Source organism: Saccostrea echinata, unplaced genomic scaffold (assembly GCF_033153115.1).
Source record: "Saccostrea echinata isolate AGI-Se365-2 ecotype Australia unplaced genomic scaffold, CSIRO_AGI_Sech_v1 ptg000054l, whole genome shotgun sequence".
In the NCBI taxonomy this organism is placed as follows: Eukaryota; Metazoa; Mollusca; class Bivalvia; order Ostreida; family Ostreidae; genus Saccostrea; species Saccostrea echinata.
In genome coordinates, this window is record NW_026889803.1 from 56,391,782 (window position 1) to 56,419,257 (window position 27,476).

A 27,476-nucleotide genomic window follows, 5' to 3' on the forward strand; every position below is an offset into this window, starting at 1 on the left:
GGGGGCATTTTTTATATATATATATATATATATATATATATATATATATATATATATATATATATATATATATATATATATATATATATATATATATATATATATATATACATGTATATATATATATATATATATATATATATATATATATATATATATATATATATATATATATATATATATATATATATATATATAATTAAATGAAAGAATTGATGTTACTAAAACAATTGGGAGGAAGCTAAGGAGGATGAAAAAACAAGATTGCAAAGACGTTAGCACCAAACTAAATATCAGGAGCTAGACGAAGAAGTCGATGACAACTGGAGACAAGAACAAGAGACTTTATAAATGAGCTTATTTAGAAAGCTGAGCTGGCAGCCTACAAAGGAGATTCGAGGGCATTTAACATCACATAACATCATAAAAACTCTGAAAAAGAGACGATCTGGTGTAGCAAATCTGGGCAAAATATGTAAAACTAGATCTAGATAAACAACTAAATAGATAGAACAAACACATCAATAAAGTACTAGACCAAACTCTAGTAGACCAATACGATTTACCTTGGAGAAGACCTGAATGCAAAAATAGCTGGAAGAAGAAAGAAGGAATTGAAAACAGCTACTAGTGTTAAATCTTTTCAAAATGAAAAAAAAAGCAGGAATTGACGAAATACTAACTGAGGCATTGAGGATTATTTGACAACAAAAAGAGGAATGTATTATTGACTGTTAACCAAACTATGAAAAGCAGAGAGAATCCCTAATCAGTGGAAGATAGGACTGATTGTCTAATTAAATAAACCAAAGAAGGGAGATCTTAATCTCTGCAAAAAGTGAAGAAGCTTCATTTTGCTTTTTGTACCAAGCAAAATCTGCCGTCTGCTTAAGATTCTAAACAGTGTTATTTGAAATAGATTGAAAGAGACAATAGACAAAGTATTAAGAGACGAAGGAAACAGATTTAGATTCATCGGAATTTGCACAGACTAAAAAGCTGCACCACGCATTCTTATAGAGAAATATGCAGAATGTACATATAGGAGGGCAAAAATCACTTTACATTAACTTCAACGATTTTTTAAAAAACCGTTTGATATCATCAAAACAGAGTTTTAGGGGAACTACTAAAACACTATGGAATCCCTTAAGATCGACAACATGATAAAGACACTGTACGAAGTCAAGAGTACAGATAATTCATAAAATAACTTTGATAGAATCATGTAATGAATCATTTATTGTAAAAACCGGAGTTAAACAAATTATCTATCCCCTTAATTACCAACACTATTCTTGGAAGTTGCCGGCTGAGTAACAAGATCCCTTCACAAAAGTGCAAGAGGAATTTATTCCCTTATATCATCTTCAGGAGAATATACGACCTAGACTTTGCAGAAGAACCTTCCACTTTTATCTCACACTCTAACAGACATAAGAGACAGAATACAACCTATGAAACATGGAAAAAGAAGCTCAAGATCTATACCAAGAAAAATGAGAGACCTGACTAAAAATAAAGGAATTGCAACATTCGAAGAAGATGATATAATTTAGGTACGTCAATCAATTTTCTTATCTTGGTAGTGTCATAAACAAAACAGGGGAAATAACATAAACTTTTAATATAAAGCAAAGGAATGCAGATTTTACAATGCTAAGACCAGCATTGAAGTCTACAGAAACATAAGAGATGCAAAATAAGAATATTCAGCACCAACATGAAATCCGTTTGATATCACCAATAGAAATTGTTTAAAAGAAACTACTGAGACATTATGAGACATCATGATAAAGACATTGTACGAAGTCAAATGTACAATTAATTCATAAAAAGAACTCTGAATCATTTATTGCAAAACTGAAAAAACTGGGGTTTTACAGGGTTGTCCCTTATTACTAACACTATTCCTGATAGTTGTTGACTGAGTATTAACCAAAGTGTAAAAGGAATTAAGTTAGATTATATACGACCTAGACTTTGCAGAAGACCGTTCACTTCTATCTCACACTCTAACAGAGAGACAAGATAAAACATCTGAGACGGAAAAAAAGAGGCTAAAGACATAAAGTTAATAAGAGTTATGACCAAGAAAGGACCAACATTTGAAGAAGATGACATGAGAGAAGTCAATCAATTTTCTTATCTTATACAATAGTAACAAAACAGGTGAACTGATATCTATCTATCTATCTATCTATCTATCTTTCTTGAACTATGTGTTACAAAATAGCCCTTGCAATTAGTTAGGGAGACTGAACTTATTTTAATAGGACTCATACATGTATAATTGTATAACCTAGATTTATAAACTTTAAATTTGAACATTCTATATATAATTATATCATTCTATATTTTGTTTAAATTCCAGGTTAACTTGACCATGACTTTAATTTACTCTTGTAATCATCAAATATCATTTCTTAAGCGGACAATCAGAGAGAGCGAATCGCTATCTTCGTTATGCTGAGGGAAAGTACTAAATCTTATTTTTGTTGTTTACTACGAAGTACAATTGATTCGCAGGTAATAAAACTTTCTTTAGACTTTCTGTCTTAATGTCCAGAGGAGAATGATTTGCTTCGTAAGTACGACTCCATTAATGCCATTTAAATAGTGGACATTCCCTAACTGCTGCTGGTATGAAGGTAGGATCTCCGATCAGAGACCAAGATTTTCCCAGACCTTCTGACTCCATGTGCGGGGAGAGAATGGTTTACTTTAAAATTAGTGCTTAAACAGAAACTGTTAATTCTAGAGTGGTCATCCCGTAATTAGCCTCCTTGCCGGTCATCTCCGGTCCTGAATCTGACTAATTGGGGCAGTCCTTTGGAGAATTGACGCCCACTTGTTCATCCGCCATCTTACAGCGTACGAGGCGAGATTTCCAACCCAAGCCAGAGATTCTCTGACTACCAATTAATTGTCTGACGTCATGGCGTCAGACAGTACTAGATTTAGCCAAGGCTTGTTGATCAAGTCGTTCAATAACTTCATACTATCTTAACTATCAACTGAAGAGCATGAGGAGTAAATGAAACATGCTAAACAAACAAACAAGCCCGAGCACTGGACCTGATATCATTATTTTCACATTATACATTACAAGTTACATAACATTTGGCCATTCTCGAATGCATCATTTATGTCCAGCAAAACAGAAGGAATGAAGCTGGTCAGGTCAACACTTGTCGATTATCTTTATCAGATTAACTAATGGATGTTTATTTCCAATGCATACTAAGTCTCTCTACCTTAAATCTACACATATTCATAACTTGCAGACGTTTAATTTATTCAAAAAATATCAAAGTGAAGGATACATGTTGAATATTCTTTTGCTTAAATGCAAAGATGTAAGCTCCTCGGTAACACGTTCATTTTTTTTAAATAAAACATTTCTTAATTATCAAAATTGTTCACCAATCGATGTTTAGATTTTTATGTTTTGTAACTTTTTCGTTTAAAAGCACTGGTTATATCATTGTATCCATGACCAGGCCCGTTGGAAGAAATTTTAGATTTTTTTTTTCAGTTTAGGGTGGACACTATCAAGGAAAATTTCCTTATAGAGCATAAAAAAGGTTATCAGAAGTTAATGATTACATGGTTTAGGGGCCACAAGCATAAAATAGCTATGTGTAAATCGGCAAAATTATTGGGGGCACGGTGCCTCCCCCCCCTCCCGGTTCCTACAACAATGAAAAAAAGGAAATTACAAGTAATATAGTGCACATGTAGGTCGAATAATTTAATGTCCAAGTTTTTGTTTTGAATTGAATTTTTCTTGTTTCTTAGCAAAATAATTCATTTCATGACTCAAGAGTCATGTTGATTACACTGGATTTAACTTTTCTTGATTCCTCACTTAAAAATGAATTTGCTCAAGTCAGACAAGCTTTTTAGGAAAGCTAATACTTGTATAAATTTTACTTTTGTGATATGACTTTATTGCCTGACGCCACGTGCGTCAGGCAGTATAAGGATCAATTTACTAAGCGATCATACTTCGTGAGATTGATTTTGTGCCAGCTGATTTACATCGGAATTTGTTACCTGCAATTTTAACAAATACGGTTTGCAGAAGAAAGAATCATATTACTGATGCAAAATAATGTTGTGTTTACTTTTGCATGCACCTGTTTATTCTCTTCGATTCTCTATAAGGACAATTGTCCGTATAATATTTTTTCTGCGTTTCTAAATTACTGGATCAGTCCATTTGTTTTCTACGAAAGGGTTGACACAATCATTTCGCGCCAAATGTCACAAGTAAACTTTTTCTTGGATTGTTCTATTGAATGGGTGTGATAACTTCTATGGAAATATATATTGTTTTTTAACATGATTCTTAATCTTCAGATTTTTTATTAACTGCAAATTTTCTCTAATTTTTTAAATAACACATTGTATTTGGGCAGGCAACACTAAAGCAGTGGATTTGCTGATTATTTTTACTATATTGTTTCCCGGTTATCCCATAAGTGGACTAGTCCAATCATAAACAAACTCCCTTCACCTGGTAAATGGGACATCCCTTCTTGATTCAGTCTGTTTTTCACCTTTCTTTCAGTATTATAAAATAGTGTACGTTACAAGATAAGCTTTTTAAAAAAGCTTAGAAAGTCAGCCAATAGCATATTATTCCATGCTTTGTGATGAACAAGGGCTGAAGGATTTCCTTTTAATACAGTGACAAGAGTGTAGGCCAGTACTACAGGCACTTGTTTCTGTAATAATTTTTTTAACTCGTAGTATAATAGTAACACAAGGTATCCAACTCCGAATTACACTGAGTACCTCCCTGCCTCAGAATCGCATTCATTTACAATTTCAGAGGACATGCACAGGCAAACTGTTGATACCTATGTCTTCTACGATAATTTATCTACACAACCATATATGGCATGCACGTCTTTATTTTCTTTTATCTCCGTAAACAACGTCAAAACTCTGCTCGGCGAGTGGAAAAGTCGAATTTAACCATGAAATGGTATGTGCTAATCCCGGGCAAAGATTTTGATTGGCTAAAAATCTGTTTCTAAAATTACATCATAAAAATATTGTAGTGTTTTTATGGAAAATGAGAGGTAAACAAATTTTTATTTATTCACTGCAATATTTAAACACTGGGATTGAATTTTCAAACCCACTCATTTTTTTTTAATTTTGCTCTCTACCTTGTGTTATTATTATTCTATGGATCAAAAATTTATTACAGAAACAAGTGCCTGTGGCCAGTACCCGTAGAGGAATTGGCTTCACTCCCGTAAGGTTCTAAGTAAAGAAGGAAGAAGACATCATGATCTGGACTGGTTTTCATTTCGTAAAAATAAAAAACCCATGGTATTATAGAAGAAATGAGAAAGGTCCTGAAATTGATTGAAAAGTAAAACTGTAAACGATTTTAAAACTGTACATGAAGATGTATTTTAAACTCATTCATAATATATGGTAAGACCATCATCGCAAGTGAGTTTCGTCCCGGAAGGGGGAGGGTATTAGTATCTTGTTTTGCTCTAGCTATAAAGTGTACAGGCCATTTACTTTGCGTCGTAGAGCAGCATTGAAGCATTTTCGTCTCAAACACTTCAAGACAACTTTCCTAGTTAAAACTGTTCGCAATTTACTTCGTCGTCGATAACGAACAGACCAATCTATAAATAGAGGCCGTCTCATCAACCTATCACTGACCAGAGAGTGTGCATGAAGAAGCATGCCCTCTAGTAAGATAGTATGAATTTGTTTAGAACGACTCGTCTAACTATTTTCCCAGAATTCCAATCTACGCAAGTTTCCTCCCAACGTAACTAGTCAGCCCCACTCCTCGGGTGGCTCGTACCTCACACACTAACCTTGGACGTAAACGGTGTTCTACCATTTTGCTGATACAGCCATGTGATCTTATTTGAAATTCCTCCAAATGTCATACCTTTGAAATCTGAGTTACTTTGTGGCACGCCCAACACTGTTTTTACTTCCAAAGACTACTAACATAAGGTTGAAATCAAAACCAATATACAAGGAAAAATTAGACAAGTTAAAAAAAAAACTTTTTGAAGAACTTTATGCAGAGCGAAATATAAAATGAGTTACAAGGCAGTTTCCGGCGGAGAAATGTATTGATTTGATGCATATTCCTCCACCAATCACATCCTAGGTTTGTATGGAGCGTAGCGGAGTAAGCCGAGGATTGCCGATTGAGTCAGCCCGTGGGCCAACTAATAAATGACCAAACAGTAGCATGTCTTAGATATTCTTTAACCTGTAATATTTAGTTATGACATTTGAGAAAGTCAATTGTACATCTTGTGTAATGAAGTATTGCAACTATGTCGCTCCTTGATGGCGGAAACATTTAGCACTTCTCTTGCTTATTCGTTTAATAGATATTTTTGAAAAACTGTTATTTGTCAAATGTATAAATTCCCAGTACCTTAAGAGTTAAATTAATTCCGCTTTCTTATGAGCAGATATGTTAGACAAAAAGCTCTCTGACTTCCCCAAATTTGGTTTTTATATCAACTTTGTTTTCAATAAAGAGAATCCCCAACCAACTGTTTTATATTTTAAAAAATGGCTTAATGATTCCCTTTATTGATAACACACTGAAGGCTATCTTTAAAAAAATTGTTGTCCCCCGCTTTCACTGAAATTGGGGGATATTAATTTGTGTCCGTCCGTCCGTCTGTATTTCTGTCTGTATGTAACACTTTCGTTTCCGCGCGATATCTCGAGAACGCTTTGAGCTTTCGCAATTAAATTTCGCAAAACAACTCCCTGTGGCCTAAGAAAGACCCCTATTGATTTTGAGGTCAAAAGGGCAAAGGTCAAGGTCATAAATTCATAAATTCTGTCTGTTTTAACACTTTTCGCGCGATATCTCGGGAATCCTTTGAACTTTTGCAATTAAATTTTACAAGACAACTTCCTGTGACCTTAGAAAAACCCCTATTGATTTTGAAGTCAAAAGGTAAAAGTTCAAGGTCGTCAACTCAGACATTCTGTCTGTGTGTAACATTTTCGTTTCCGGACGATATCTCAAGAAGCTTTTGAGCTTTTGCAATGAAATTTTATACTGTAACTCCCTATGGCCTCTCTCGCTCCTCTCAAAGTGCCCCGCCCTTTTTTTTAGTTATTGTATAAAAGTCGCTTGGCAATATTTTTAGCACAGGCGCATGTGGATAGTTATTACATATAATACAGGTAATCGGCGGAATTTATATTCTAATTACATCTATTAGAACTGTTTAGTAAAGGCTAAATGAGACATCATATGTATTGTGTAAAATTTTGACAATATCGAAAGTGAATATAAACATTATATGTGACCTAATGTTTGCATTTAATTTGATGTATAAACAAGTGCCTCTGTGGTATAGGGGTATGATTCTTGCTGAGCAAGTGAGAGGTCCCGGGTTCAAATCCGAGACGATCCCTTTTTTGGGGGGTGGGTGGGTTACTAAATGATAGTATTCAACATATGAAATAAAAAAGTTATGACGTCTGGCGTGTACAAACTCATAAAATCATTATTACAGTGTGATAAATATTCTATATAAAAAGAATCTTCTATACACATATTAAAGAATAAGCAATCAAATCTTTATATCCATTTTGGCATTTTTTATTTGCTTCTATATACCTATATACATTTAATAATTCTACAAATCCAGGGGGAGGGAGACCGAACCCCCCCCCCCCCCGAACTGCACATGCTCTTCTTTTTTCCCTAAGCGGGGGACACAAATTCTCTGAATTCGCTTGTTCATCCTGAGTCGGGAGAGAGCAAACGAACATTATTTTAAAATTGGCCTAATATAAAAACTCATTAAGAGATCATTGGCCTAACTTACTGAACAGTGCCAGATAATGAAATCGAAGCAGAATCAGACAGCACGTAAGATTTTATACTGGTATCCGTACTGCATTATCTTTTTTCGACAGTTTTACCATACTGGATCAAAAAGTGAGGGAGGGGGCAACTGATTTTTCAATGAAAATTTTCCATTTTAAATATACAGCAAGACTATTTTCGGAAAAGGGGGGGGGGGGCACTACGTGCCTGCTTAGCCTCTCCAAATTTTTAACCCTGTATATACTATCTTCTAATATGTACGGACCGTTCACGGTAGCTCATTCGGTAGAGCGCTCGCTCCGTGATCGGGAGGTCGTGATTCGAATCTCGGCCGCGACTGACCTAATTCCTTAAAAAATGGGTAGCAACTGTTCCTTCGCAATGCGCTCGGCACTTTGAAGTGAAAGTTGCGGGTCCTTCGGATGAGACCTTAAAAACCGAGGCCCCGTGTGCAGACGTTGGCACGATGAAGATCGCTCACTGCTCAATGACCCTGAGTGCCGAGTAAAGGTCAAAATTTGAAGCCCTTCATCGGTATATGGTGACGTCTCTATATGAGTGAAAAATTCTCGAATGGGACGTAAAACAACAAACAATCAATCTAATAAGTATGTCCGGATAGGGCCATTTGCAACAAAAGCTCAACAGCGCCTTCAGAAAAACACGCCGTCGCGCTAACACACAACACGCCGTCACGCTAACACATCATTGAACAACACGCTGTCACGCTAACACAATTTCGCACAACACGTCGTCGCGCTAACACACAACTCGCCGTCGCGCTATCACAAAGTTGTGTTAGCGAGTTGTGTGATAGCGCGACAGCGTGTTGTGTAAAGTTGCGTTAGCGCGACGGCGTGTTGTGTGACAGCTCGACGGCGTGTTGTGTTAAGTTGTGTTAGCACAACAGCGTGTTGTTTGGAGCGTGTTAGCGCGATGGCGTGTTACGTATAAGCGCGATGACGTTTTTTGTATAAGCGCAATGACGTGTTTTGTATACTTGTGTTAGCGTGATGGCGTGTTGTGTGTTAGCGCGATGGCGTGTTTTTCTGAACGCGCTGTTGAGATTTTGCAAATTGCCCTATCCGGATACCATAAATAAGTAATACATGTAATATGTGACAACATTTAAAATAGCACTGCACATAAATGATATAATAAAGCAGTGATTTGCACTACGGAGATTTAAAAGAAAAAAGAACGAGCTTCACACAGACAATTTTGAACAGCATTTAAAAGACCAAGGCCTAGTTACTTAAATTTACACTGCATTCTATCAACAAAAGACAGGTAAAATGCATCGGAATTTCACAGGTGGGTCGTATTTTTGTTGTATGTACACTTCTATGTTAATGTAAGTGACCATATTATATAACGAGAAAAGAACATATTTACCACGATAATTTTAAAATTAAAACTAAAGTTGTTTTACAAATGCAATGTTGATTTCATGATGATCAGATTAGCTATTATACCATGATAAACCACTACAAAAGAGCTGAGCCATTTTATAATACTGAGTATCTCTGCGATTTTCCTCGGGATGAGTTTTGTTCCCCGCTTCTGTTCGTCCGTCCATGATGTCTCTAAAATCGTTAAGCTTTTGCATTGGAATTTTAGATCATAATCACTATGTTCTTTAAAAAAAAAGAACTCTATACATTATGAGGTCAATAGGATAAAGGCCGGGGTAAGATGTTGATACATGTATTGTTATACGTTTTTCAAGGTTCTGTACACAGCAATGTTTACTTAGCCTTTCGTGTTCCAGATAATGGAGCTGTCATCAATATGACGGAGTACGAAGTGCTGTACGTTGCTGCATTTCACATTCAATCGGACCGAACTAGTTTTGCTTTCTCATCATTGAAAAACGAAAAAACATTCTTCGAGTCATGTCCCTCTTCTCTGGTTTTATACCCAGATACTACTGTACATTCCTTTGGGAAATCAGCAGAAGACTTTGTTGCTACTTCCTTGGACCAAGGAATTAATATCAAGGATTATTACTTCTTTCCAAACTTAAGATGTCTTCAAACATGGGTAATTGAAATATACGTATTTGTTGCTCAACGACTGAAATTCAGCTATACTGATTGAAGTCTGTCCACCATCGTTTTAATTTATCATGCTTCGATATTTTCCAAAAAAAAAAAAACAACAAAAAAACATTGGGTTAACCAAACTTGATAAAGAATCCCTATGTAGTTAACTTTCAAAACTGTTCAAATCATGTTTCCCACAACAAGGGTTCAAAGATATACCAGTATCTATATATGCCTCTGGATTAAGTTGAAGCCACAGTACAGTTTTAAAGTTTTACAGAGTAATATTCAATAAAGATCTCCAAAAGGTAAAAAAGCTTATTTTTATACATTGCTGCAAGATTATTACTTATGAAATATGCAAACATCCCCAGTGAATGCAGGTACATGTATACTGTTGTTCAAATAAAAAAAAAACAAAAAAAAAAAAAAAACAAAAACAAAACCTAATGATAATTAAAATAAAAATAAATGACATTTTCACTAACATTTTGACCTTTTTGCTCTTAAAATCATTGTGTGGGGAGACAAAGGGGAAAATCATTATTAGGGGCCAAGAAAGGACAAACATTGTTTAGGGCCACAAAAAAGGGCGTTACATTAATTTTCATTTGCTTGAAAATCCATTCAAGATATAAATTTTTACATGTCATTTGTAAGATTGTTGGCTATAATTATTCCATAGAAGTATGTTTTCAATTTCATCTTATTTAGGAAGAAGAAATTGCAGACAGCTCAGGAAAACTGGTGGATAAAGAAATGGTTATGTCAAGAATCATACTTAGTTTTCTACAAGAATCTAATAAATTTCGAACGTTTTCACTCCTCCGTCAAGATGTTTTATTCAGCGATGTATTTCTAATTTTCACTTTGGAAGGAACAGATTTTTCCCGGATGACCAATCTTATAAAAAAATCAGTTGCAATGGTATGAATTCAAAATAGATATACACAATGCAATATCATCTCAGTTTCTCTACTCTTACTTTAAAGGAGGATTTTGTTTTACTTGTATTTTTTTTATCAGCTTAACCTCTGCAATGACATGGTGACCTACATCCCAGACTCCGTTGCGACAATGGAGTTTTGTAAAAATGATGCCAAGATAAGATCGCTAAATAATGCTTGGCCAATCGATTCACCAATCAAAGATTGGGTGGATTATGAAGAAGAAAAATTATATTTTGAAAACGCTGATCTCCTTGACCAAAGTGAATCAAAGAATGGAATGGAGAAAATTGCTGTCTTGAAAATAGAAAGTAAGATTTCTGTCTTAAAAATAGAGTGGTGTTTGGGAGTGGAAAGGGATAAAAAAAAAAATAGAGCGATGCTTGGGAGTGGAAAGGGATAGGAAAAAAAATATAGAGAGATGTTTGAGAGTGGAAAGGAATAGAAAAAAAATAGAGAGATGTTTGAGAGTGGAAAGGAATAGAAAAAAATAGAGAGATGTTTGAGAGTGGAAAGGGATAGAAAAAAAATAGAGAGATGTTTGAGAGTGGAAAGTGATAGAAAAAATAGAGAGATGTTTGAGAGTGGAAAGGAATAGAACAAAAAAAAAAAAAAAATAGACAGATGTTTGAGAGTGAAAAGGGATAGAAAAAAAATAGACAGATGTTTGAGAGTGGAAAGGGATAGAAAAAAATAGAGTTGAGAGTGGAAAGGGATAGAAAAAAAAAATAAAGAGATGTTTGAGAGTGGAAAGGGATAGAAAAAAATAGAGAGATGTTTGAGAGTGGAAAGGGATAGAAAAAAATAGAGAAATGTTTGAGATGGAAATGGATAGAACAAAAAAAATTGAAGTGTTTGAGAGTGGAAAGGGATAGAAAAAAAATAGAGAGATGTTTAAGAGTGGAAAGGGATAGAAAAAAAAATAGAGAGATGTTTGAGAGTGGAAAGGAATAGAACAAAAAAATAGAGAGATGATTGAGAGTGGAAAGGGATAGAAAAATTAAGAAAAAGTGAATACTACTCATGCATTGCTCTTATTATTTCACATCTTTAAACAGAGACCTATTCAGAAGTATCCATAGTGCAAGACGGATCCATCGAAGCTTTGAAAAGACGGCCCCATGAAAGTGCATTTGATTCCTTTTTGATATACTTAGCAGCTATTCTTAAAATTGATGATATATCAAAACTTCAGAGACAGGACAACACTGGCTTTCAAAAATTGCGGCGAAGATTTGAACATTGTTGCTTAGAATTCAAATCAAAACAGCCATTCCATATGGAAATTGATCTACCGATGGCATTCCGTGCACCCAGTTTTACAGAAGCTGTACCTCAGAAACAGATGCTTCCACTGTCAACAGAAGTCATTGAGGATATTTACAAATCTACCTTTCAAAGTTCCGTCTCTGTGTTTCTATCAATTGCAAAACTTCTATCAGGAACAGACAAAATAATAATAACAGGAGCGTCTGCGGATGATTTTATAGTCAACAAGCTGCAAGAAACTATTCGAGAAAAGTGTGACTGTGAAATTATTCAGATTGAAAACCCTTCAACGTGTGCATTAAATGGTGCAGTGCTTCGGGGTATAGAATGTTTGAAAACAGGAAATCATGTACATGATGAAGGTTTCTATACTTTTTGCATGAATAAAGTCGATATTCTAAAATAATTCGCCTTTTTTCATTTCACTATCTTTAATTTTTTCCATGTGATTTTTTTTTCAGATTGGGAAATATTTTCATACTCTGTCACAAATTCCAGAAGTAACACTGGTCTCAAACATCTACGCAGGGGACTGAGTGGTAAAGATATTTAATTTTTCCAGGAGTTTTTAAACACTGTTATCCATAGGTTTGATTTACTGTGTTTTCGGTTTTGTGTTTTCATACATATACTGTATTGTCGAAATTTCATTCAGATAGCACTGAAATTATTATGTCTCAGAAGCTAAATACAATGTGTACCTTTGTTTAGAAATGAAACACGAACCATTTACCTCCCTATTGCTTGATTACCTATTTGGAAAGGTCGGAAGGAAAGTACTGACAATGTCTGCAGGTATGTTACCCTTACAAATGAGCCTGTGGTAGTAAACAAGAGTGTTATTTTGATTGCTTCTAATAATCTATACTTATAAATTAATAAATTTTGCAAATAAACTCCGAAACGGGTGCATCAGAGTTCTTACTCACTCCTCTAACAAAACGCTATATACAAGATGATGTCCGTAAACTATATTTAGATTTCACTCGCATAGTAAGTGTCGTACATTAAATTAAAAGTCTACTTTTATTTTTATAAACAGTCATGAAATAGCAAAAACGTGAGTACGGTGGCGTTTCCGGTTGGCGGATCTAAGTTACTGTCAGTTTAATGAAACTGACAACAAGCAATCGTTTATTTATTTCATAAAACGCCATCACTTTATTATTTAATCAAAACTTGATTTAAATGATATAAAAGAAATAAGTTGTGATAACCGATTAAAATGGGAAATGTGCAAATTATTTTCGTCATTCGCCGATCTTAATATTGACGGAAGCTTCTAGAACATCAGATAGCATCGAGTCCGATATTAAAAAGAAAAATGAGGCGATTATAGCTGCACGAAAATAATGAATGGTCATTGAAATAATGTTAATCATTGATAACACTATAAATTGTGAATATATTTATATATCGAAAGACTATTACATATATGTAGTAGGTTTTTCTAATAAATTTATCGGTAAAATTTGTAAATTTATCGGTAAAATTTGTATTTTCCTTACTGAGAGCATCGTGGCAACGAACCCGAAGTACAATTTGTACTTCGTAATAAACTTTCTTACATGAAAAGAGAAAAAAGAGAAAATTAATGAATAAGATATTGTTCAAATATAATTAAAGCTGTAAAATTTTGTGCTTTAATTAATAAATTTCAGTTTTTTTTCTGAATACAGTCTTTTATATCAAATACTCGGCCTATTCTAGGGCGTTAAGCAGCTAATTTTTTACACAGGTACATGTACTTGGGTCTTGGTATAATATAAATATGTGTGTACCGGGTACCTTATTGATATGTAAAAAAGGTAAAGTACATTTTTTGCATATCAATAAGGTACATACATATTTATAAACCAAGACCCAAGTACCTGTGAATTTTTACCCCCCCCCCCCATCAATCTATCAGTAAAATGTGCATACATGTGTATTCGCTCCTTTTATCCTTAGCGGAAATGAAATAAGAGCATCTGAAGTACAATATCCATAACATTATATAACAGGTTTCACAATAAACGTCAATTAAATGAAATTGTTATTTTTCAAGTTTTTACAAAAAGGGGGTGGGGTGGAGACGTACATTTACTTCCTGTGTGATTTTGAACAAAGTATTTCTTCCTTCTATAAGCCTGTAGGCTGTCAGTAGAAACTACAATATATTTTCTGTCGGTTGCGTTATAAATTCAATTCCCTGCGCTTGCGCGGGATTTCATCTAGTACTAAAAATATGAAGCGCAGCGATTTTCTTTCAAACGTTTACCTGATCAATACAGAGGGCTCATGGTTGGTGTGACTGGTAGGCAAGGGACCGGCCAGTCACACAAACCTCTGGCATTTCCAGGGGCCCTTATTTTTTACTGGACTTTTATAATTACAGTTATGCCAAAAAAATGAGATTGATTACTGTTCGTTATCTTTAACTTTTTCAGAGTCTGCTTCATACTATAATCACCTGCATATGGTGTTTTTATCTCCCAACTGATTCGATACTCAGTAGCATGTTCTGAGTACAATCAATCTTTAAACATAGATATGCTACTGACAATTAAGTTGATATTACAGGGTTTCAACTATCTTGTTTAAAGTCAGCATTTGACAAATTATATGGTCGTTATAATGATCTTGTTTGCAAATACAACCTGTCGTTGTTTCGTATTTTGACTTACATGTTCCCCACCAATTGTTAGGTCTTTGTTTTTATATAATTTTAAATACGGATTACTCCGTTTACCTGATCAATACAGAAGGCTCACGGCGAATGTGACCGACAGGGGATGCTCACTCCTAAGCACCTTATCCCATCTCTGGTGATTCCACGGTACGTGTTTTCCCTGTGGGGTGTGTGTGTGAGTATTTGTGTGATGGTGTTTGTATAATGTGTGAATTAAAATTGAAAAGCCCACCCCTTTTACCTAAGTGTAATACGTATTTTTTTTTAGGATTTTCGAAAAAAAAATATAGTATCCCTATCTCTATGTACTTCCCCGTTCACGATTCGTATTTTTACTGGATTTATTAAACTAATCACTGTTCCTTAATGCCTCACATTTTTTTGAATGCATGGATAGCTAGGTGAAAGTCCATTGTCAAGTATCTGTCATTTTTTTGATTAATCTTGCATTGACGATGTTTCTAAAGATGCATACTTCGAAATTTTCAAAATTGCCTCGGTTGCCATAGATACAGACGAATGAATTAACTAGTAACAGTTAGCTCTTTTCTTTCAGGAGTTAGAAAGTTGTTACATGTTTGTGACTGACAGTGTGTTCTTGAGTGTGCTTTGTCCATATTTTCATTGCATTGTTTTCAACTTCAGTACCGCGGCGTTTGGGGCAGTTCGGGGAGACATACGCTATTGCTTGCAATAACAGACGTTCTAGTTATGTCGCCCCGAAAAAAAAGTCGGGGCGACATATTGTTATTGTCCCACCTGTAACTTTGTCCTAGCATTTTCTCGCAGATGGCTTGGCCATTCTTTAGGAAACTTTACCAACTCCAGATGTGCAATCAATACTTTAAATATTCAAAATGGCCAGTGTTGCCATGGAAACATGAACTTTAATGTCACCTGACCAGTTATGTTTGTTATTTTGTCCGACAATGTTCTCGGTCATGGCTAGGTCAATCTTAATGAAACTTTAGTCATGATGATCACCATTTCTGGTTGTGCAGTCACCATTTAGAATATCAAAATGGCCATCGTTAATATGGAAACAGGCGAAGAGTCTTTAATTTCATTTTTCTAAGAACTTTACAGCAATAATTTTGATACTTTAATTCGTCGAGGTGAGCTAAAAAAAAACTGGAGGCGGTTGCACACAGTTCCATAGAAACGAAACGCATATATTTCCAGAGGTTGCTTGAACAATCTTGATGAAACTTTACAGAAATTATTATATGAATCTCTAGCTGTGCAGTCAAAATTCAATATTTTCTTAATACCTACCGTTGTCATGAAAACAGATGATTCGATACGCAAGAGCATGCTCTACGTATGTACAATTTCTAAAACGAGGTAAATTATTGACAAACAAGTTGATGAAACAAGAATATCAGCAGTCTCGTTTAAAGTCATCATTTCGTAAGTTCTATTGTCGATACAATGACCTTGTCAGCAAATACAATTTATCGTTGAGTCAAATGCTGACTGACGTTTTTCATACTAATTGTTAGACTATTATTTACACACTGAATTGTCGACGGATTTTTCCGTTATTTCCCGATCATGACAAGGAGCACATGGCGGGTGTGACCGGTCGGCAGGGGATGCTCACTCCTCCATGGCACCTGATTCCACCTCTGATGTTTTGGAGGTCCGTGTTTGCTCTGCTCATATTTTGTATTGTTTAATAGACTTTTGAGCTTGAATACTGTTCGTTATCTCCATAATTTCATGAAGAAAGAAAATTCTTTAATTTTTATCAGTAACGAATCAAGCAATCTTGAAACTTATAAAGATTCAATCTCTCCACTGTATCAAAATGGTTGTAAAAAATGGAATCTATTGCAGAAGGTCTATCGCTTCAGCCACTGGAACGATGTAATAGCATATTTGTTTTTGTTTCACTTTAGTTTTGTCTTCGAGTGTTCTCTTAGACGGCTCTTCATGAAACTTTAGTTACAGAAGAAAATCATTACCCCTAGTTGTGCAGTCAATAAGACCACGGAACATTAACTGGCAAGATTGGAAATATACAACTTACGTCATTTCCGTCTTTTACGATGATAGACAAAGAAATGGGCGGGAACAATTCGAGACGGACTTCTGAGAAAACATTGGATTGAAATTCTAGTTCAAAATTCATTTTCAATTCACCTGTGCTAATTCCATAAGCAAAGTGTTAATGTATGATCCAAAAGACAAATAATTTCAATTCCCAAATACATACTTTGAAATTAATGTATACTATATTAGAATTTTCTATGCAATATTTTTAAGGACATGCAATAGTTATAGATAGGGAATATATATATATATATAAAAGATCTTTCAGGGGACAGCCATTTGCTTCTGGAGAAAGGGGGGCTGGGGGCTGACATATTTTGTCGAATCAGATTATTTATATTTATGCCTTAACGTAACAGAATGTCTTTTATATTAATTTATTTTTTGCGAAATTTCCGTGGCATCCCCTTCTTCCGTTTTTCCCCTCAGCATATTCTCTTGCTGTTAATTTAGCAAAGCATTATCTATATAGGGACCGTCCCCCTTCTCATTCGTTGTTGTAGTGAGAGGTTCGAATCTCCCATGATACCAGTATCTATACCCCCCCCCCCCCGAAAAGATTTTCTTTTTTAGATTGAACTTTTACTACCGATTGCTTTTTTATTCGGAGATTTCTTATTTTGCTTTCCAGTGATCTCTGCCCCCCCCCCCCCCTTCAAACACACATTTGGACAATCTGATTAAAATCAGATCCTTTGATCCGCTCACATAGATCGCTACACAAGCGATCTATGTGAGCGGATCAAAGGATCTGATTTTAATCAGATTGACATTTGTATATCGACGCTTCACCCTGAGCTGGTCTAACTGCGCATATCGATATGATTAACTATGGATCAAAATTAAAATGGCTAAATACATTTTACATGAAGGTATTTTTTAAGAATGTAGAAGTGTATATGTGCATTGATTTCTCTCTCTCTCTCTCTCTCTCTCTCTCTCTCTCACTCACTGAAAAAAATATACATGCATGTAGAATACTGAATACGAGTCAAATTTAAACATTTGCAAATTGCTCAGAAAACAGATATATACAGTATCTTTAATTAGTCGGAACACTTCTAGTATACCGGTCCCTATAAATATGGCGCTAAAATAGGTGCCGCCGAAGGTGGTGTACAATATAATACGATCGCGTGAGCGATCGACAAAATCGATAAAAAAAGGCCACAAATCGCAAAATTGAGCCAAAAATCGTGATCCTTGTGAAAAATTGGGTTTAAAAAACTGGTTTTTAAACACAGTTTTTTAAATGAGAATTAAAAGGTTTCGCAAAATAACGTACTTGTTGAGTAGATAAAACTCCATTTTGCGTTGTTTAGGAATGTAGTCACATGATCAGTTTTTGACGTAATCTCATAAATATTCATGACGTGCGTCACTTGTGTTTTGACGTAATGAAGACTTGTGAAGAAGTAGCTGATAGGACTCAAAGTGAAATGCTACTAAAATTGCGAGATTTTTGTAAGAAATGCAGGGATTTAACAAGTGATAACTAATTATTAGTAATTGGTTGATTGTATTGTGCATCACCATTGATTTGAAAGAAAAAAATATTCTGAATATGGACATTAGGAGGTTAGGATATCGAGCTTAAGTAAACGGTAAGTCGCTTTTACCAATTACTTGCCAAAACTTAGCGCACAATATCGGGTATGTTTCAACATTAGACCAAGGCTAATTCATCCATGTTTCGCAAAACCTTCCTGTTCTTCCGGTTCTTTGTAAGCAAAAATTGCATATATACATGAATAAACCCAAAGTCGGATATAAGATGCGAACATGGGTGAATATAAAACAGTTACAATATCCGAGCTATATATACTCTAACCCTAATCCGTAGATCGCATACAATGCCATATTAAATTAACGGTTTGTTTAAGTTTTGCATGTTTCATGCTTTACTCCTATAAGATGGTATATCGGCACAGTTCGACATTAGGCTGATTCATGCAAGTTTTTGGTCACAAAAGGCACTTGGCAGTGCCTTTTGTAAGCAAAAATTACATGAATTAGCCCAAAGTCAGGAAGATTTAAGAGTGGATTTATAAAACAGTTCCAATCTTAAGACAAAATACCCTAACCCTAATCACTCGATCGAATGCGTTTTGTTGAAGCGAGGGGAAAATGGCGGTTTGTTTACATTCTGCATAGCAACGGCAAGGGAAATAACTGCTCATGCGCAATTCTGGGGACCGGCATACTAGAAATTTCCCAAAATGCATTAATTCTTTGAAAATCTTCTTCTCTGCTCCTGTGTATTAAATAAACTAACTAAGTGCAAAGTTATGATGAGCATGGTTGCCTCTTCAAGAACTATGAATTTCATGGCCTCTGGGTCGGGGCTCTATTGATTATATAGTGAAAATGCATTAATTCTTTGAAAATCTTCTCTGCTCTTGGGTATGCAATAAACTAACTAAGAACATACCTATGCTGAGCATGGCTGCCTTTTCAGAAATTGTGAATTTTATGGCCCCTGGGTCAAGGGCTCTGGTGTTAGAACGGGGCTCTATTGATTATATAGTGAAAATGCATAAATTCTTTCAAAATCTTCTTTTCTGTTCCTGAGTATTATTCAAACAAAGGAAGTGCATGGATATGATGGAAGAATGCCTCTTCCAAAATTGTGAAATTCATGGCCCCTGGGTAAGGGGTTCTGGTGAAGGGCGGGGGGGGGGGGGCTCTGTTGATTATATAGTGAAAATGCATAATTTCTTTCAAAATATTTTTTCTACTACTGGTTATAAAGCAAAGAAACAAGTGTATAGTTATGATGAGCAAGGGTGCTTCTTCCAGAATTGTGAGTTCATGGCCCCTGGGTCAGATGTTCTGGTGTAAGGTTGGGACTTTATTTATTTAATAACATAGTGAAAATGCGTTTCTTTGAAAATCTTCTATGCTTCTGGGCATATTTGAGGCAAACAGAGTAAAAGTTTTAATATGCAAAGGTATTTTTACCATAATTTTGAACACTTGGACCATTTAGTCAAGAGTTCTGGTCCTGGCCAGGGCTCTATTAACTTATATTCTGCTGAGCAAAGTTATTCCCCTTTACCATTCACCTGTGATAATTAATCACTGTAAACAATGTATTTGAAAGGTTAATAGAATACGAGAATTATGCAAGAATATTTATTGTATAATACAAAAAGTACTTTCGTAGTTTTAATGATCAGGTAGACTTGGATATAATAGATGAATAAAAATGAGACAAAAATAACTTATCTTTTTAAATGTTCTTCAAAGACCAAGAGAGGCCAATGTGAGAAGTAATAATATGGGATTAAAAAAAATAGACATTTTATTAATAGTCTGCATAGTAATAGTGATAAATGGGGGACAGGTTGCTAATAGACCAATTATTTTATTGATGCTAATCATACTATTTTTCTTGGTTGTGGGCTACAAAGCTTCATTTATCAGTTTATGGATCCTCTAAGTTGTTGTATTGTAGTCAGGTGACCGTTAAGGCCCTTGGGCCTCTTGTTTTTTTTTCTTCACTGAAAAATGTTTGACAAGTAAAATCGGGGGAAAAAAGGGGGGTCCAAACGAAAAAAAAACCTCTCTTTTAATTCCAAGATCTTTAATCAACCCCCTCTCCCTAAATAGAAATCAAATAGTCTTTCCCTTTTTATTTCTTTCAAAACACTGGGCAGAAAATTCTGATTTATATAAATTTATATAAATTAAAAAAAACTATTCCGAAGTTGAAATTATTTGTCTTCTGGATCAATCAGTAACACTGTGCTTACGAGCCTAGCTGGTCGCCTGCGTGGCGCAGTGGTTAGAGCGTTCGCTCTAGAGTCGCGGAGTAAGGAGTTGATCCTTACGTCGCGGGTTCGAATCCCACTGGGGACGTGGAGACCAGTCCTTCGGATGAGACCGTATAAACTGAGGTCCCGTGTCGCAGTAGGTGATGGCACGAAAAAGATCCCTCACTGCTCAATGGCCCTAAGTGCCGAGTATAGGTCAAAATTTGTAGCTCTCCACCGGCAAGTGGTCCATATGAGTGAAATTCTCGAGAGGGACGTTAAACAATAAACAAACAAACAAATAATCGAGCCTAGCAGAGGTGGATTGAAAATGAATCTCAATCTAGATATTCAGTCCAATGTTTACTCTGACGCGCTGTCGAATTGTACCCGCCCATTTCGAAGTCTGTCATCAAATGTTTTGATTCTAACAGATGGAAATGACATAAGCTGCATATTTCCAATCTTGGCAGTTAGTATTCCGCGGTCTTGTCTTAAATTTTCAAAATTTCCGATTTTTTGTATGATTTTTGCTTTATTTACACGTGCAATTTTCATTTATATTTAGATTATTAATATGTACAACAAAAATATTCTTAGATGGAACACTTCTGGACATAAAAGAGGGTGTGTGTGGTGTTGAAGTCAGCTGGGATCTTCGACACAAAGATTACACACTAGAGTCCTTAGACTTAGCAGTAAGCCACGATTTCATCGAATGTGCAGTACATATCGAGTTTCAGACATCTACTGACAAGTTGGTTAGCAGTATAACTAGCGAACCTGATGTTGAACTGTCGATGGTGTCATCAAAGATTGAAGATTTTCATCAGAAAGTCAGCTCCGATGTGTGGTATATGTGGATACTTGACAAATGTGATAATACCAGTGATGAAATCGTGAAATTTGCCACTTCAACTTCGAGTGATGCTGTAAAAAGATATGCAGTCAAATTGCTGATTTCAAGGAAGTTTGAACCCAGCTCTGTGACAAAGAGCATTTTAAGCACAAACGATACCACACTGATACACTCTTTCCTTTGGTTAGCTACTGTATCTCTCTTCAAAAAATACGAATCGTCTTATGCAGTGGAAGAAATTTGGCCGGGATACTATTGTGATGAAAGCAGAAAACGTTACTGTATTGTGTTTGTTTATTCCATAGACTTCGACAGAAGCCCACAAACATTTTGGGGAATTCCCATATACTACAGAAACGAAAATGCTGTGAGTATGGAAGCACGAGAAGTCATGATGTATGAGCAAAGACTTGCATCAACTCTGAAACATTTAAAAGACTTCCATATTGCTGATAGAGTACATGATTTATTTAATTGTCATTCAAAATTAATCATGATTTCTTGCTCTCGAATAAAATCTTCAGGGTATGCCAACAAAGCCCTTAAAGTAATCCTTGAACCATGCGTTGTGCTTTACTGCAGAATCAAAGGAATTATTCCAGTAGAGGAGGGATGTTTCCCGACAATCTGGAATGGTTACAAAGTGGATGTTAGAGAGGCTTTTTGTGTCTTTTCTGCGGACAAAAGATCGTTACGTATGGGAGATTCAATTCGAGCCAAAACTATGGAATCTTATGGGACTATCGGGGGATTTGTTGATCTTCCTCTAGGCGGAGTCGGGGTTATTACATGCGCTCACGTAGTTTGTCCCGCATCTGTCCTGTCAAATGCAACAACCACAGACAGTGATTGCATTGCGCATTACACAGAAGATCACTGCATAGAGGTAACTTGTCCTCCACAATCGAAAACATTAGGTACCGTTGAAAAGGTAGCATTTTACGTGAACAATAGTAATAACATCAGTGTGGATGCAGCGTTGATCAAGCTGAAGAGCAGGTACCCAGAAGATGGAAGATTTCGGGAGGTCACGGAAGAAGAGTTATCAAGAATAGGTTAGAGTGTATTTTCTTTTAAAAAATCTTTGTATTCAGAAAATATTGTATTGTTTGTATTTATCTTGATTTTTTTGCTTTCAGGATACAATTGCAATTTCCAACCAACTTTTCACACGGGAGAAATTGCCGCGGTTTCTTCTGAGAGTTGTCATTATACATTGATTAAAGTTGGTGCAGTATCTGGCATTACAAAAGGATTGCTGCAACTGAGTAGAGCTCATGCAAAAATCACTACAAAACTAGTAACAAAAGCACATTCTTCTTTAAGTTTTACAATGAACAACCAGTATGAAGTTCAGCCTGTGTTGGATGATTCGCTAGATATTAATGCACAGCATTTCGCCACCAGTGGAGATTCGGGTTCCCTTGTGTTTATGCAGATGCCCGATACAAGCGGTTTGAAATGCTGCGGGATGGTTGTGGCTACGACTTCACATGGTAGTTGTTTGATGACACCAATAGAGAACGTTCTTACTGACCTTGGATTGTCCGTGCAAAGTTTAAAAAGATTTCATTTACCCGAAGAAAGCTCGCCAAGACCACAGGACTCCAATCTAAGTCAAACAGAAAGAATTCTGATGTCCATAAAAGAAAAAGTAGACGTGATACCAAGCCTAAAGAAGAATGTAGACGCAATACCTAGACTGGAAAATAATGTCGAAAAAATAAATGACGAACTTCAAGATACAAAAGTCAGAGTTGGGGTTATAGAAAAACGTGTTACGGGATATCATTGCAATATCCTTTGATCTTTAATTTGAAAAAAAAAATGACTTACAATACTTTGAGACTGATGTATAATACTGTGTGACATAAACAATTAAAGTATACATGTAATATATGTTAACATTAACCAATAAAACCAATAGTCACATATAAAGCGGGTTTGCATCTAAAAAGAAGGAAAGAAACCATAGATGTTATTTGAAGAAATGTGTTTGTTTGTTTTACATTTCCAAAAGGTCCGTCACGGTAGTTCAGTCGGTAGAGTGCTTGCTCCGTGATCGAAGGTCGTGTGTTCGAGTGAAAATTGCGGGTCCTTCGGATGAGACCTTAAAACCCTGTGGAAATGGCACGATAAAGAACCCTCACTGCTCAATGGCCCTGACTGAGTGCCGAGGGTCTAAATTTGAAGCCCTTCACCGGTATATGGTGACGTCTCCTTATCCATATGAGTGAAAAATTCTCGAAGGGGACGTAAAACAACAACTAATCAAGAAATCAATCCAAATGGGCTCGGCAAATTATCCGAACACATTAGAAAAAAAGAGAATCCAGTAGAAATACCTTCCTCCCCCCCCCCCCCTCCCCCCAGCATTACAAAGTAGAGAAACTACAGAATAGCACAGTTTCAAAATCTCACGTTCACTCATGAAAACAAAGTAATTTAGGCAGATTAAGACACCTGGATTAATTCCGTGCTGTTGATTTTTTTTTAAAATCCAATTAATCCATACACATACAATCTGTCTCTATCTAACATTTATACATGAACATGTGTACGTCAGAAATCTTTTTTTCTGGGAAATATATAAATTAGAATTCAGAATGCAACCAATTTAATAATAATTATTATTTTTGCAATTTGACAAATGAAACAAAGGACAAATTGAAAAATTTTGTGTTCATTATACGATAACTTTTCGGGTTATACATGTACTTTCTTTGGGTGCCAATATCTATTTGAAATTTTATGATCATAAACTCGCGATCAAAGCGAAATTTTTAAAAAGTTTATCAATATAAACAATTCAGATTATTTGGCTCGTACGTTTAAATTTATGAAATTCAATAAATATTAGGTTGAGACTAAGTTCTTCAAGTGCTTAATCAAATATCATCATAGTTCTGTACAGCTATGTCCTTTGTTCCGATTACAATGTTGAGACCTGCAAGTGCCATGTTAACCTAAATCAACCCCCCCCCCCCTTCAAAAAAAAAAAAAAAAAAAAAAGAAAGAAAAAGAAAGGAAGAGAAATTACAAAAAATACATTATTAAATGTGCAGTGGTCTTCATTCTTTCATTCTCTGTATTCTCAGCTATAGGATTTGCCACTAAATAAATCCGAGATACTTAAGAATTCTTCCTCCGAAAGATGTCTGTCTTTTGCCAGGAAAAAATCTACAAAAACGTTAATACTTAATTGCAACTCTTTTATTAGATGAACAAAATCATTGACAGTGATAGTGAACTGCCGCCAGAACCTTGAGCGAAATCAAAGGACGGGGTGTACTGGTCTCTGTGGAGCTGCACTTATTCTGAATATGAAAAAAAAAAGAATTGATTAAATATAATGACCAACAATGCAAAGATAATAATTCATGATGTTCGTGACCAGGTGGCTTAATTTTCAGTTGTTATTCAAATGGGATGTTTTAGGCTTTTTTTTTTTATTTTTTTTTTTTATTTTTTTTTTTTTACATTCAATATTTCCATTCAAAAGGTCAACCACGTGGGTAGTCGGGAATCAAAAAATAAACAGCTGCATTTAAACCTACAATTTGAGAAGATAAAAATAATATATAGTTCAACTGTTCCTTTGTTTCTCTTTTAATTCATTTGAATGTCTACTGTTTTTTAACCTTTGGGTTTTCATTATTTAGCATCTGACATTAAACAACAGAGATTCTTCTTGGAACGTAGAAATCTTCATATTCTTTCAATTCTATGAGAGATTTCACTCTGAAAGAGAATCAATCTTCCGTGTCAAATACAATATTTATTAAATCTAATCATCCAAATACATGTAACTTCAAATCTGATACACTTATTGCTGGATTTTGAGGTCAATACGATGATTTAGACACCTGAGGAGTACAATATTCACCGAGCCCGAAGGGCGAGGTGAATATTGTATTTCGAAGGTGGCTAAATCATCGTATTGTCCGAAAAAACAGCAATAATTGTTTTATTATATGATTAAATGACACACACTCAGTAAGCAATCCATGCCATCTTACTTGTTCTCATCTACTGAAGTGCTAGCCGAACATGATGAGAGAAACGGGGTTAAAAAAAACAACATTTGTATTATTTTGAATTTTTAATTCTAGTTTAGGTGCAATATAGAAAAAAATAAATGTCAGGCACATATATATAGGATTGATTTTGAAAAAAGAGGCATTAAAAGGGGAAACAAATGACAACTTACCTGAAAACAAATCTTTGACTACCCCCCCCCCCCCCCCCCGAAAAAAGGAAAAGAATTCTCCCAACTCAAAAATTTTATTTGGTGGGATGTAAAGGTCCATAAACGAGGGGAGGGGGCTTTCATTGAAATTTTTTATCCTTAAAATTTAAATTAAAACTTTACATTCTCAAAAGGTGGGGAGAGGGTCAGACCTCCTGCAACCCCCCCCCCTCTCTCTCTCTCATCCAAGAATCTACATGTATGTGCTTTAATGTTATGTTCATATGAGTGGAAGTCAGGTGCACGTGAAATAACTTTCCAGAACTATTTGCATCAATTTGGATTTTCCCTATCTATTTTTGGTCCACTGTAGAATAAATAATTCCTTATATTGACCTGGAAGGTCACGTGCAGGTCAATATAACGTAGTATTTTTCTAACATTGTTGGATCTCAGCCAATCAGAGAGATGGGAATTATTCAATCATATAATAATTTATTTTATTCGCAGTTGATATAGTAGGTCTGTCCTGTTTGCACAACTGTCGGTCGTGGAGACCGGTCCTTTGGATGAGACCGTATATAAACCGATGTCCCGTGTCGCAGTAGATGTTGGCATGAAAAAGATCCCTCACTGCTCAGTGGCCCTGAGTGCCGAGCATAGGTCAAAATTTGCAGCTCTCCAACGGCAAGTGGTGGAGTCTCCATATGAGTGAAAAGTTCTCGAGAGGGAAGTTAAACAACAACAAGAACAAAAACAAACAAACAAACAAACAAACTTTGTCTTGCTCTTTGATTATAAAATATTAGAGTACATGTTTCAAAACTTTACTCATATTTAAGTATGTACTCAGTATGTGACTGAATTGTTAAACAAAAAAAGCACAAAAGAAGGATTTCAATTTATTTATCGAACACTGCATGTATCATCTTATTAAGTGTTATTAAGTGGCACGTTTTTAAGACGTGCCACTGTTTGCTCCGTTTCTGTTCCAATGGCTTTTATATTTACTGATCATGACTGCAGCTGCTTAACACTTTAACCTTTCATCCAAGTAGACTTTCCTTGTACTTTCGTTAGTTACAGTCAATCACTTTCCCTTTGGGTTCATTCATCTATGGCTTGTCCCCATTTTTCTTAATTTACAAAATCTGTCGAAAGGGAAATACTTTATTCCTAAGGCAAAGCATTTAACACAATAAAAGGATAGGAATTTAAGCATTCTGAAATTGCCTCAAATTAGAGAGTCAAAAAATGGTACATGATTATTTACTTGTCCTATACACACATGGCCGTAGGAAACGGGGGAGGGGCACGGGGGTATCCCCCTCCCAGTGATTTTGTCGATGTATAGAATACTATAGAAAACATAGCTTCTATATGCTTGTGCCCCTCAATAATAACGTCTGATGACCTTTTTTTTCGCTTGTCAAGGCATTTTGGTAGTTGATAGTGCCCCCCCCCCAACTGAAAATGTATGGTTGTGCCCCCTCAAAGTGAAATTGCTTCCTACTGGCCTGATACAGTTGGCCTCGTTGTCTTTTTCCGACATAAAAATTATGTTGTTTCGTTGCTATTACCTTGAATGCAACACATCCCAATTTGTTCATAGTACATGTATATCTATATAACAAACAATTAAGCATGTATATGCAAAAGGCGGGCGAATCTAGCGAGGAGAGTCTGGATCCACTTTTTTTCAGTGTGACATTTTTAGCTCACCTGAGCCGAAGGCTCAAGTGAGCTTATCTGATCGAAAGGATTTCTAGGTAAGTATGTGTTGACCTATAGGGACGATATTGGTTTCAGTCTTTCGGGCGCTGAC

The 27,476-nt window shown here is 35.6% G+C and overlaps 1 long non-coding RNA gene across 1 annotated transcript; it reads left to right on the forward strand.

The window, feature by feature from the left end:
- The first annotated feature begins 9,835 nt into the window (after nt 1–9,835).
- Nucleotides 9,836–11,158, forward strand: LOC133172651 (uncharacterized). Its single transcript, XR_009718953.1, has 3 exons — nt 9,836–9,904; nt 10,621–10,833; nt 10,933–11,158. It is a non-coding gene; the product is annotated as an uncharacterized LOC133172651 (long non-coding RNA).
- The last annotated feature ends 16,318 nt before the right edge of the window (nt 11,159–27,476 follow it).